The sequence below is a fragment of the Zootoca vivipara genome, chromosome 2 (genome assembly GCF_965207765.1).
Source record: "Zootoca vivipara chromosome 2, rZooViv2.hap1.1, whole genome shotgun sequence".
In the NCBI taxonomy this organism is placed as follows: Eukaryota; Metazoa; Chordata; class Lepidosauria; order Squamata; family Lacertidae; genus Zootoca; species Zootoca vivipara.
In genome coordinates, this window is record NC_142584.1 from 78,592,823 (window position 1) to 78,603,782 (window position 10,960).

Sequence of the window (10,960 nt, forward strand, 5' to 3'; positions counted from 1 at the left end):
AGAAACAAAAACATGGTCAGTTGCAGGGCTATCCTGTTGATAACTTTCCAGACATGTAACTATATTAGTCTGTTGCAGCAAAAACAACAGAGCACCTTAAAGACTAGCAAATTTATTGTGGCACAAGCATTTTGGAATATCCTTGGCATATCACCCACTTCATCAAATCCAAAACTCTTTGTTTTCAATGCCAGGATGAATGTGTTATCACCAACAGCTGTTTTGTAAATGGCCCCTGTTAATGGTGTGATTATCACTGTCTGCACTTACTGCATTTCATTTTCCTCTTATCTCATTGTTTGCAATCCTACCCCCAACCCCACCTCACCCCAGTCTGTATATGAGAGCTTCTGAGGGAGATGTCATAGTATGAGCAAAATAGTACAAGCGCAGACAGTCCAATTACCGTAATATGTTGGACCCAAACTGTACTGTGCTTTAAAAGTAAAAACCAGTACTTTAAATTCAATCCTGAAACAAACTGGAAAGCAGCACAGCCAATATAACACAGGCGTGACTGGTACCATACTCCCATCAGGGCTCTGGCAGCTGCACTGTGAACCAGCTGAAAATGTAGAGTGTATTACAGGAGTCTAGTGTAGACTTGCCTAGAGCATGGATTTCAACGAAGTTGAAAATCAACAGGAGGCGAAGGCTTTGAACCATGTGCAACCAGTGAGAGGGGCTACACAGGAACTATGGGGAATATTAGGGGCTCCTGACGAGAAGATCTGGAAGGATGCTTCCCCAGTGGGAGAGGGGAAGCAAAAATCCAGGAAATAAACCAACCATCTGGGGAGATAAACAGGGAAAATATCTGTATGGGAAATTAAAGAAAGGATGGTGGTGGGTATGGATTAAAGAATCAGTCAGACAGCAGTGCATGGTGAGGGAGGGGGGTGGGCTGAATTGGATCAAAGCTGGTGTGGGGTGAGAATATGGGTGAATGTATCAAGTGGATGGATTGAGACGGTCTGGAACTGGAAAGGTATTAATGGAACTTGTCTAGGCATCTGGAGAATTGGCAACCAGGGGAAGGAGGGATGAAAAAGTTTTTATTTGATGTTAAAAGGGATAGTGAAAATAGTAAAGGAAGGAATGGAGTACTTGTGGGGGGAAATTATAGGCTAAGGGGATTAAAAATATGAAGTTAGTTATGAGATTAATGGTAAAAATAGAATGTTATTAGGAACTAGTGTATTTCAGCCCGTTCAATAACGGGCGCTAGAACATCCTGGGGTTCGGAGAAGCGCTTGCACAGCGCTTCTCCAAACTCTGGGACCTGTCCTTGCTGTCGACGGCAGAAGGACAGGAACGGAGGAGGAGAAAGCGCTGCTTTCTCCTCCTCCGTTCCTCTCTCCCAGCCGCCGATAGCAAGGAGACATCCTGGGGTTTGGAGAAGCGCTTGCGCAGCGCTTCTCCGAACCCTGGGACCTGTCCTTACTGTCGGCGGCAGGAAGACAGGAACGAAGGAGGAGAAAGCGCTGCTTTCTTCTCCTCCGTTCCTCTCCCGCAGCCGACAGCAAGGAGACATCCTGGGGTTTGGAGAAGCGCTTGCGCAGCGCTTCTCCGAACCCTGGGACCTGTACTTGCTGTCACCGGCAGGAGGACAGGAACGAAGGAGGAGAAAGCGCTGCTTTCTTCTCCTCCATTCCTCTCCCCGCAGCCGCCGACAGCAAGGAGACATCCCAGGGTTCGGAGAAGCGCTTGCGCAGCGCTTCTCCGAACCCTGGGACCTGTACTTGCTGTCGCCGGCAGGAGGACAGGAACGAAGGAGGAGAAAGCGCTGCTTTCTCCTCCTTCCTTCCTCTCCCGCAGCCGCCGACAGGAAGGACGCGGGATACAAACCCCTACTTCGCCGCCGCTGCTTCGCGGCCTCCCGCCGCTCCTCTCACGGGCCAGGGAGGGTTGTGAGGAGGAGGTCTCCGCCGGCCTCCACCCTCGCTTCCCTGACGTTCTGGCCAGGAGCGGCGGTTGGAGGAGGCGGGGGGGGGGAGAGAGTGCGCACGTGCAGTCTCTGATGTCCAATCCCTGTGTCCCTGGCGCACATGCGCAGTACCCCAGGGACACACGGGACAACTTGGACGCAGGGACAACTTGGACTTTATTATATAGGATGATATTGAAATGTTCTCCTTTTTATTTTTTATTTTAAGTTTAAGTATGATTAGTTGTATTTGTGGGATTTAAATTACTCAGAGAGGGAGGGTCGGGGAAGTCGAAGTTATTAATAAGTCATAAATATAAGATCTGTTTTATATATATATATATATATATATATATATATATATATATATATTCTCTCTTTTTTGCTTTTTTGCTTTTTTTGTTTCTTTTTAATGCTTTTTCTTTTTTAATTTTTTCTCATTTGTATGGTATTTTCTTGTGAATGTTAAGTGTGATCCTTATATGTATCAGAAAATCTTAATAAATATATTTTTTAATTTTTTTTTAATACCACCTAGGCTTCCAAGGTATTTTATGGGGGAGTACTACCTCATCCAGGACATTGTACGGGCAATCCTCCTCTCCTGGAGCTGAGGATCTCTCAGCCCATGATCACCTCCATCTCCTTAGATTCAGCTTGTTTGTTTGCCCTCATCAATCTCAGAATTACCTCCAGATACTGGTTTAGGGCTTCACCAGTTTCCCTTCCTTTAGATCAGGCATAGCCAAACTTGGCCCTCCAGATGTTTTGGGACTACAACTCCCATCACCCCTAGCTAACAGGACCAGTGGTCAGGGATGATGGGAATTGTCATCCCAAAACTTCTGGAGGGCCAAGTTTAGCCATGCCTGCCTTAGATGATGTAAAAGAAAGGTAGAGCTACCCATTATCAGCATATTGGTGAAGCTGTAGCTCAAACCTTCAGATGACTTCACCTTTCAGTTTCATGTAGATGTTAAAAAGCATCAGAAATATAGAACCCCATAAGCCAAAGGTGCAAGTGTCCCTTATGTTACAGTATAGGAATTTTAAGATCTTATATATAAAAAATAAATGTTCATAACTGTACAATTATTTCCCTTAGAACTCCTTAGAACCACCATCCAGAAAGAACTGGAACCACTATAAAACAGTACACCCTAAGCTCAACTCTGACAAACTATCCAGGATAACATGCTCTATCACAGGGGTCAGCAAACTTTTTCAGCAGGGGGCCGGTCCACTGTCCCTCAGGCCTTGTGGGGGGGGGGTCGGACTATATTTTGAAAAAAAATATGGACGAATTCCTATGCCCCACAAATAACCCAGAGATGCATTTTAAATAAAAGGACAAATTCTACTCATGTAAAAACATGCTGATTCCCAGACCGTCCGCGGGCCGGATTTAGAAGGCGATTGGGCCGCATCCGGCCCCTGGGCCTTAGTTTGGGGGACCCTGCTCTATCATATTGAAAAACACCAAGAGGTCTAAGAGAACTAACAGGATAACACCTCTCCACTGGGCCATTCTCTGGTGTAAGTCATTGTCCAGAATAAACAAAGTCAATTGCTATTCCATAAATGGCCCTGAAGCCACAATGAAATAAATTCAAAGAATCAACATAATCCAATACTATCTGGTGTTAGAAGACCACCGCCCACTCCAATACCTTGTTCAAAAATGGCAAATTAGAGACTGGGTGGTAATTCTCCAGTGCCACTGGATCTAAATTTGGTTATTTTAGGAGTGGGTTAACATGCATATTTTAAATTGTGTGCCAAGTACTCAGAAAACTATTGCCTAATCCTCCAAGTTCTACGTCAAGGCTCTCTTATTGATACAGCTAAGATATATCTGTAGCTTTGTCAGATGTCTATTTTACAGAACATAATTCTTGTGAAATAAAGTAATTCTCTAATATCAATGCACTGCCTAGAAATGATGGAACAGAATTTGCGTACAATGAAAGTACAGGATCATTCTGAAGGCTAATAATAATGGAAGGGGTGGGTTGTTTCATAATAAATATGAAAAAATAATGTTACTTTAAATGAATACAAGTTACTGCAACTATGATGGTAGAACTTGGTTTCATGCTTTGTTCTTCAAGGTAATCCAAATAACTAAGTTTTTTGAGGGACTAGGGATTTCTTACAGAGAACTTTCAGCACCCTCAACAAAGCTACAACATCCTTGTTTCCTAGACCTAGACAGTCAAACATTTTCAACTTGCCAAGTTCCTAGCTGAGGAAAGCTTCTGAAAATCTTTCAGTCTTATTTTGGCAGAAATCACCATTCTCAACACACTAAATGGAGTGTGATGATGCCAGCCTACTTATTTTCCTGTAGACAAATCTAGTCTGACTTAACTTTCCGACTTCCCTTCCCCCCTCATTTTGAGCAGTGTCCTGATATAGTTTGTAAGCACCACCCTTCATTAATTGTGTGAAAAGGCTCCATGTGTTTACTTGGAGCTATTTTGCTTGGCCCACTGCAAGTCATAGGCATGCCGCTGACCTTTAATGATGAAGGAGGACGTCTAGGGAGAATGCTCATACCCTGTTTCCCCGAAAAGAAGACATACCCATAAAATAAGCCATAGCAGGATTTCTAACCATTTGCACAATATAAGCCATACCCGGAAAATAAGACATAGTGATAGGTGCAGTTCTGGAGGGCGCCAAGGAAGAGGCAAGGCTGGAAAAAATAAGACATCCCCTGAGAATAAGCCATAGTGTGTCTTCTTGAGGAAAAATAAATATAAGACAGTGTCTTATTTTCGGGGAAACACGTTAGGCTTCCACATGATTGAGCTCCATATGCCTGATCCCACAGAAGCCTATTCACAAGCAACTGTTCCACAGAATCATAGAATTGTATAATCGAAAGGGATCCACAAGAGTCATCTAGTCCAACCCTCACAGCAGACATCCATGCCATGGTATAGACATTTAGTGGGTGGGCCCTCCATATGAAGGAGTTACATTAAGTTTTAAATGCTCAAATATCTTTTTAAGCATTTTGGATGCACATTTTGGGTTTAAGTGGTATTAGTGGATAGCCTATGGAATCAGGCACATCCGCAATAAACTTATGGCAAGAAAGAGGCTTGCAACGCTATCAAGGGACAACTTTAAAATAGGTTTAAATGAGGGGCATTCCTCAGAAACAAAGACACTTGAAAAATATGGAGATAGTCCAGATGACCGTGTGGAGGCAGTAATGCATAGCAGTTACTTGAAACTGAAGGAAAAGGGAGCGCTTGGCTGTTTGCAGGTTTCCCACTGGTATCTGGCTGGCAATTGCGAGAACAAGGTGCTGGATTAGAGGGGCTATAGGCCTTGGCCCAGTATACCTGAAGGAGCATCTCCACCCCCATCGTTCAGCCCAGACGCTGAGGTCCAGCTCCGAGGGCCTTCTGGCAGTTCCCTCCCTGCAAGAAGTGAGGTTACAGGGAACCAGGCAGAAGGCCTTCTCGGTAGTGGCACCCGCTCTGTGGAAGGCCCTCCCATCAGATGTCAAGGAAATAAACAGCTATCTGACTTTTAGAAGACATCTGAAGGCAGTCCTGTTTAGGGAAGTTTTTAATGATTAATGTTTTATCGTGTTCTTGCTATTCTGTTGGGAGCCACCCAGTGCCTGGGGAAACCCAGCCAGATGGGTGGGGTGCAAGTAATAAATTATTACGGTATATTATTATTATAGGTCCGATCCTGCAGGCAGGGCCGGTGCTAGGGTTTTTTGCGCCCTAGGCGAGATCACCTTCTGGCGCCCCCCCCCTTAATAAAAAATAAAATAAAAAAATAAAAAATAGAAAAAATAGAAGAAAAATAGAAAAAATAAAAAATAAAAATAAAAAATAGGAAAAAATAAAAAAGTAGAAAAACAAACAAACAAACAAACAACAATCAATCCTCTCCTTCTCCTCTCCCTCCTCCTCCTGCCTGCTTCCTCGCAGCCGCTGCGGGACAAGCTGCCCAAGCGAGGAAGCCATGGAGAGGCAAAGGCGGGATGCTCCCTCGCAGCTACCGCCACTGCCGCTCGGGGCCAACGCCGCCTCATCCTCCTCCCCGAGCTCGGCTGTGGCGACGGCGGCAGCGCTGTGAGGGGGCGAGACGGCGGTGGCGGTGGCCGGATGCTCAGCACTGAGGTGCGCTGAGCCTCCGGTCGCCGCCGCCGCTTCACCCCCTCTCAACACTCTGAATGGTAATTATATAACCTTCTTTAACACTAGCATTCTCTTCAAACTTCACAATCCTCAGAATCATTCATGAAGACTCCTTGTCTTCCTTGTTATGCTGTTTCTTTAAGCAAGCTTGCAAATATCCATTTTCCCAGACTGAATCTTCCTGCTACTGCTCTGGCCCCCTTAACAAAATCCCTACTAAGTACTGGAGGAAGAGTGGAACTTTAAAATGTTATCCTTAATACAAATCCCCCCTCCCCCAATATTCAGCTAGGACTCAGGGTAGTTCACGGAATAAGAAGTATAGGGAAATCATAGTCCACTGTCCTACTCTCTTCTGCTTTGGTAAGACCACACTTGGAGTCCTGTGTCCAGTTCTGGGCACCCCAGTTTTCACCCCCCTCCAAAGAACAGAACAATGTGATTCTCCTTTCAGCAATTCATTTCCTCCACCACCCCTTGAGTACTGGAGGGCAAAGTCAAAAGAAGAAGAAAACTCCCGGGGTTCCCCCACCCACTCCCTACTTTGCCAAGTAAAACTCACCAGATGATTTACAGCTCATTGAATCCCCCAACAAAAGCAGCAAAGACTTTGGGCTGCGCGCGGCAGGCTTTTAAATGAGGACTGCGGGGAAACCAAAAGCAACATGCTCAGGCAAGCCCTGCAGAGACGCTCTGGACGTGACGGCGGAGGGGGGGGGGACCAAAATCCGTAGCTACACCCTTGCAGGAGCCTTTAAGGACGGGACATAGACAGGCAGGGAGAGCAGGACCTGGCCTGCCTTGCAGCGAGCTGGGGATGCAAGCAGGGAGACGGTGCTTGTCAATGCTTTGCCACTTGCCGCTCGTGCTGGCATTGGCTTGGGAGCCTGGCGCGGGTCCATGTCGCGGGTCCATGTCACAGCGCTGCCGCCGCGGGTCTCTTTGCCCAGGGAGGTGTGCTGAGCCTCCGGTCGTCGTCGCCACTTCGTCGGCGACCGGAGGCTCAGCGCACTTCCCCGGGCAAAGAGACCCGCCGCCATGGAGACACGGGAGGGGAGGGGAGGGGGGGAGGAAACGCTGCTGGTGCTGCGGCTCCTCGGCGGTGGCTCCTCCTCTCAGCCCGCCCTGCCTACATTTGCACCAATTCCCGCCCACTAAAGCCTTCGCGCCTCCCAATGGAAAGCCCTGCCGGTGGCAACCTCTCCTGCCTAAGAGTTCTGCTGGGCTGGCAAGCGAAGGAGACGCGGCTCCCTGCATTGGTTGCAGCTGCTGCCGCGCTCTGCCTCCCGGTAGGCTGCACTGCGATCGTCGGCGCCGCGGGCTGGAAATCGCCCCCTTCCCCCCTCCGCACCCCCTACCCCCCTGAGTTAGGAGTTGCTACTGAGACTCCTCCTGGGCCGGGAGAGGAAGTGCACCGCTAGGAGCCAGTTCAGCCTCGGTAGGCAGAAGCCCGCAAAGTAGGAGTGGGGGGCGGCGCCCGAAGGCGGTGGTTGTGGCTTCTGCAAGGAAGCTGCGTGGGGGCGTTTGCACCGGATTGCCGGCGGCAGGAGTAGCCCAGCGGCAGTGACCCTTCCTCGCCGCCCCCCACCCCGGCAATGGGAAAGGCGCTGCCTTGGGGGGCGGCACCCCCTGCGTGCATTGCCCTCTCCGGGCATTGGCTGATGTTTCCTTCTTTGCAATGCGCCCCCCCCAGCCGCTCTCCCTTGCTGCCCCTGCCGAAAGAGGGGCGTTGAGGGTGGGGGAGCCGCCACCGCCGTAGGATCGCAGCTGGGGGGGCTCGCCTGCGCTGCGCCACCCCACCTTTCTCATCTTTTACTCCCTTGTGATGGGGAGGCGGCAGTGGCAGCTTCTTCTTCTTTGAGGGTCTCAGCTTGGCGGGGGGGGTCCCAGTATCCTCCCAGGCCACGGGGGTGGCCCCCCAGGACTAGCAGACCTCTGAGCTCCTTCCCCATCCCAAATATATAGGGTGGAAACTGTCAAGGCTTCGGGGGGACCTGGAGGAGGGAAAGCGGGGCCCAAAGGGTTTTTTCAGGGGGGTGGCTAGCCGTAAATGGATGGGAGCAGTGTTTTCAGAGCAGGGCCGTCTTAAGCATACCTGGCGCCGTGGTGTGACGGATCCCTCTGGTGCCCCCAACCGCCCCGTTTCCCGACGCGGCGGGCGCAGCTCACTGCACGGCTGCCGCCAGGAGGGCCGGAGCCCTGCGCAACCCAGCCTGGGCGTAGGGCCGGCCCTGGGCCAGGGGGTGCTACCCGCCCCCTGTTGTGACGCCCCTGCGCACAGCGGAGGCGGCCCCAGGCCCGCGTGCCTCCGGAAAGCAGCCTGAAGCCACTGAACAGTTGAGAGGCACGCCTGGGGCGGCCTCCGCCGCACCTCTCAGCAGGCGCAGTGGCGCCCCTGGTGGCCTGGCGCTCTGCGCCACCGGTCCCAGGCCTAGAGACGGCCCTGCTTCAGAGCAGGGGGATTTCGTGTGAGAGAGTTTAGGGGGTTCATTTAGAGGCTGCAGCAGCCGCCGCCGCCGAGTCGTCAGGCCCGGTGGCCCTGTAGCCCCGCCCACATTCCCACTTTGTGCCCCCTCCCCTCCTGTGCCTTGGCCCCGCCCCTGAATGACCATGGCTTCCCCCCCCCAAGTTTTGATCCTGGGTCCCCAAATGAAGATAACCCCCCGACACCTGCTGCCTTGCTAGAAAGTTCTCAAGGATCTGGCCCACGCTTGTGGAGGCCTGCGTCGTGCTTTCTTGAGAAACCCCATTAATCTTTTCGGGACCTTACGAGCAACCTGCTGAGAGAGCCAGCAAGTCTGCTGTTGACTGGGATCCTACGGGGCCGGAATGAGATAGTATTTCCCAGCCAGAGGCTTACTTTTATATATAGAGGGTGGCTGGCCTGTTCATGTCAAGAGCCGCAGGCAGGAGCGCCTGGAAGCGGAGCGGGCGGCGAGCAAGAGAGCGCCCCGCTCGCCCTCGTTTGCTCGGCCTGGCTGGATCCGCTTTTCCCCCGCCTTCGCGACGGCCCTTCTCTCTCCCAACCGCAGTTTCGCCCACTTGGGCCAGGCTCGTGGTTGTTGTTTTCTCCTCCAGCCACTTTACTTTACCCACTCACACAAACCGAAGCTCGTTCTCTCCGCCGTCTCTGCAGCTTCCCTCACTCAGCCGCCACCCCGGGCACCCTTTCCTTTCTCCGTTGCGCAGCCGCGCAACGTTTTGGACGGCTGGGGGCGGCTGACGGGCACTTGGCAAGTCCAAAGAGCAAGCAGGCAGGCATTGGAAAGGGGCGTGTTCCTAGAGGGGACTGGCCGACTGGACCCTTGTACCAAATACTGTATACACAAATATAGAGAGCCCCCTCCCCTTCAGGAACACGCCCCTTTCTATGGCATGCCATTCGCAGGCTGCCAGATTGCAATTTAGACTTGCCAAGCCCAAGTGAGAAATTCCTCTCCCTTTCGGTCCCGCGCTCGGGAAATCGGTCCAAGTGCCCCTTGGACTCGCCCTGTGTGGGAAGAAGAGGAGCCCGGCCTCCCCGCTCGCCTCTCTCGGCGAGGGGGGGTGGGGACAAAAGCGCGCCGAATGAATGGCGCCCTTGTGTCCCTGAGTTGCAATTCCCCGGCAGCAGAAAACATTTCAGCATGCCGTGCAGGTTTTTCTAGATCGCATCTGGTTTCTTTCGACGCCTGTGCTCTGCTTCCGTCTCCCTTCCCCCGCTTTTCTTCGATATCAGTATGGCAAGGGTGATATAAATATAGCCGTTTCCTAAGAAAGAGTTATTTGACTTTAGGAGTTCCACAGAAAAGCAAGCGCGCTTCAGCTGCAACTTGAAAAGGATTAAAACACTCACACGTGGGCAATCATAGGTACCTTCTTGTGCTGCGTTGCTTTCCTGAGAACCATGCTTCCATAAATTGTTTCCCTCGTGTTACACCACTTCCTTCTCTGACCGCTGTTGTCCAAGAGGTAATGCGAAGACCCCATACAGTATCTCCTGTTCTACTGAAGCCTCCAGCGGTATAGGGTGAAACACTGAACTAGATGACTGATTGAATCATCGAATTGTAGAGTTGGAAGGGATCTTGAGGGCCATCTAGTCCAACCCCCTGCAATGCAGGAATCTCAACAAGCAGTTCCTCATCCCAATTTGAAACCATACTGGACTGCTTAAGTTTAGCAAATGTGATAGCTGTTTTATTGCTGCTGCACCACCAGCCTTAGCAAAAAAATCAATTTCATTCGCATATTGAAACATGAAAAGTTATGGGAAAGGTGATACACACAAAAAATACACTTCATAGGCATTTTACAAAGCATTTAATCTAGGGTTTTCTCAACCAGTTAGGAAACAACTCCTTTGTTATTCTTTTCCCTTTGTAAAATGGAGCTCAAATTTCTTGTGTTACTGCATGCAATTTAACTGATATGTTTTGGGGAAATTTACATATAGTGTTAGATTTAAGTTGCATTTAGATTCCAAAGAAATCAATGGTACCAAGTTTTCACACTGACTTCAGTGGGCTCTAAATTCTACTTAACCGTCTGGATCTTTTCCAGCTGATAGTATTAGTGACACCATCAGTAAATGAAATATTTTAATTTGGGCGTTGTTCTCTCATTGCAGACAATGTGTGGAGTGGGACGAGTCCAATACATTTTGTTGCATGAGATGAAGGACAATATGATGCTCCCTATTTCACATACAGAAGTGGATTGAACTGGCAGCTGAATCATGCTAGTGAAGGGATTACAGCACTTGAATCAGCAGACTAGTTTTGGGGACCCAGGATAGATCATGTGGCCTGGACTTACATTTAATGCAGTATCATACTGCTTTAAACGATCATGGTTTCCTCCAGAGATTATTGGGAGCTGTAGT

At 49.8% G+C, this 10,960-nt stretch overlaps 1 protein-coding gene across 7 annotated transcripts in view; it reads right to left on the reverse strand.

The window, feature by feature from the left end:
• CHDH (choline dehydrogenase) overlaps positions 1-9,358 on the reverse strand; it is a 31,505-nt gene extending 22,147 nt beyond the window's left edge. For 3 of the 7 annotated variants that reach the window (XR_015948232.1, XR_015948231.1, XM_088662246.1), the window contains exon 1: positions 8,957-9,358. The gene's annotated coding sequence lies outside the window, so the exon portion shown is untranslated. Of the gene's footprint in view, positions 1-6,658; positions 7,122-8,956 lie in introns of those variants that run through there. The other 4 variants (XM_035106334.3, XM_088662247.1, XM_035106333.3 and 1 more) reach the window with 3 other exon arrangements.
• Positions 9,359-10,960: the final 1,602 nt, after the last annotated feature.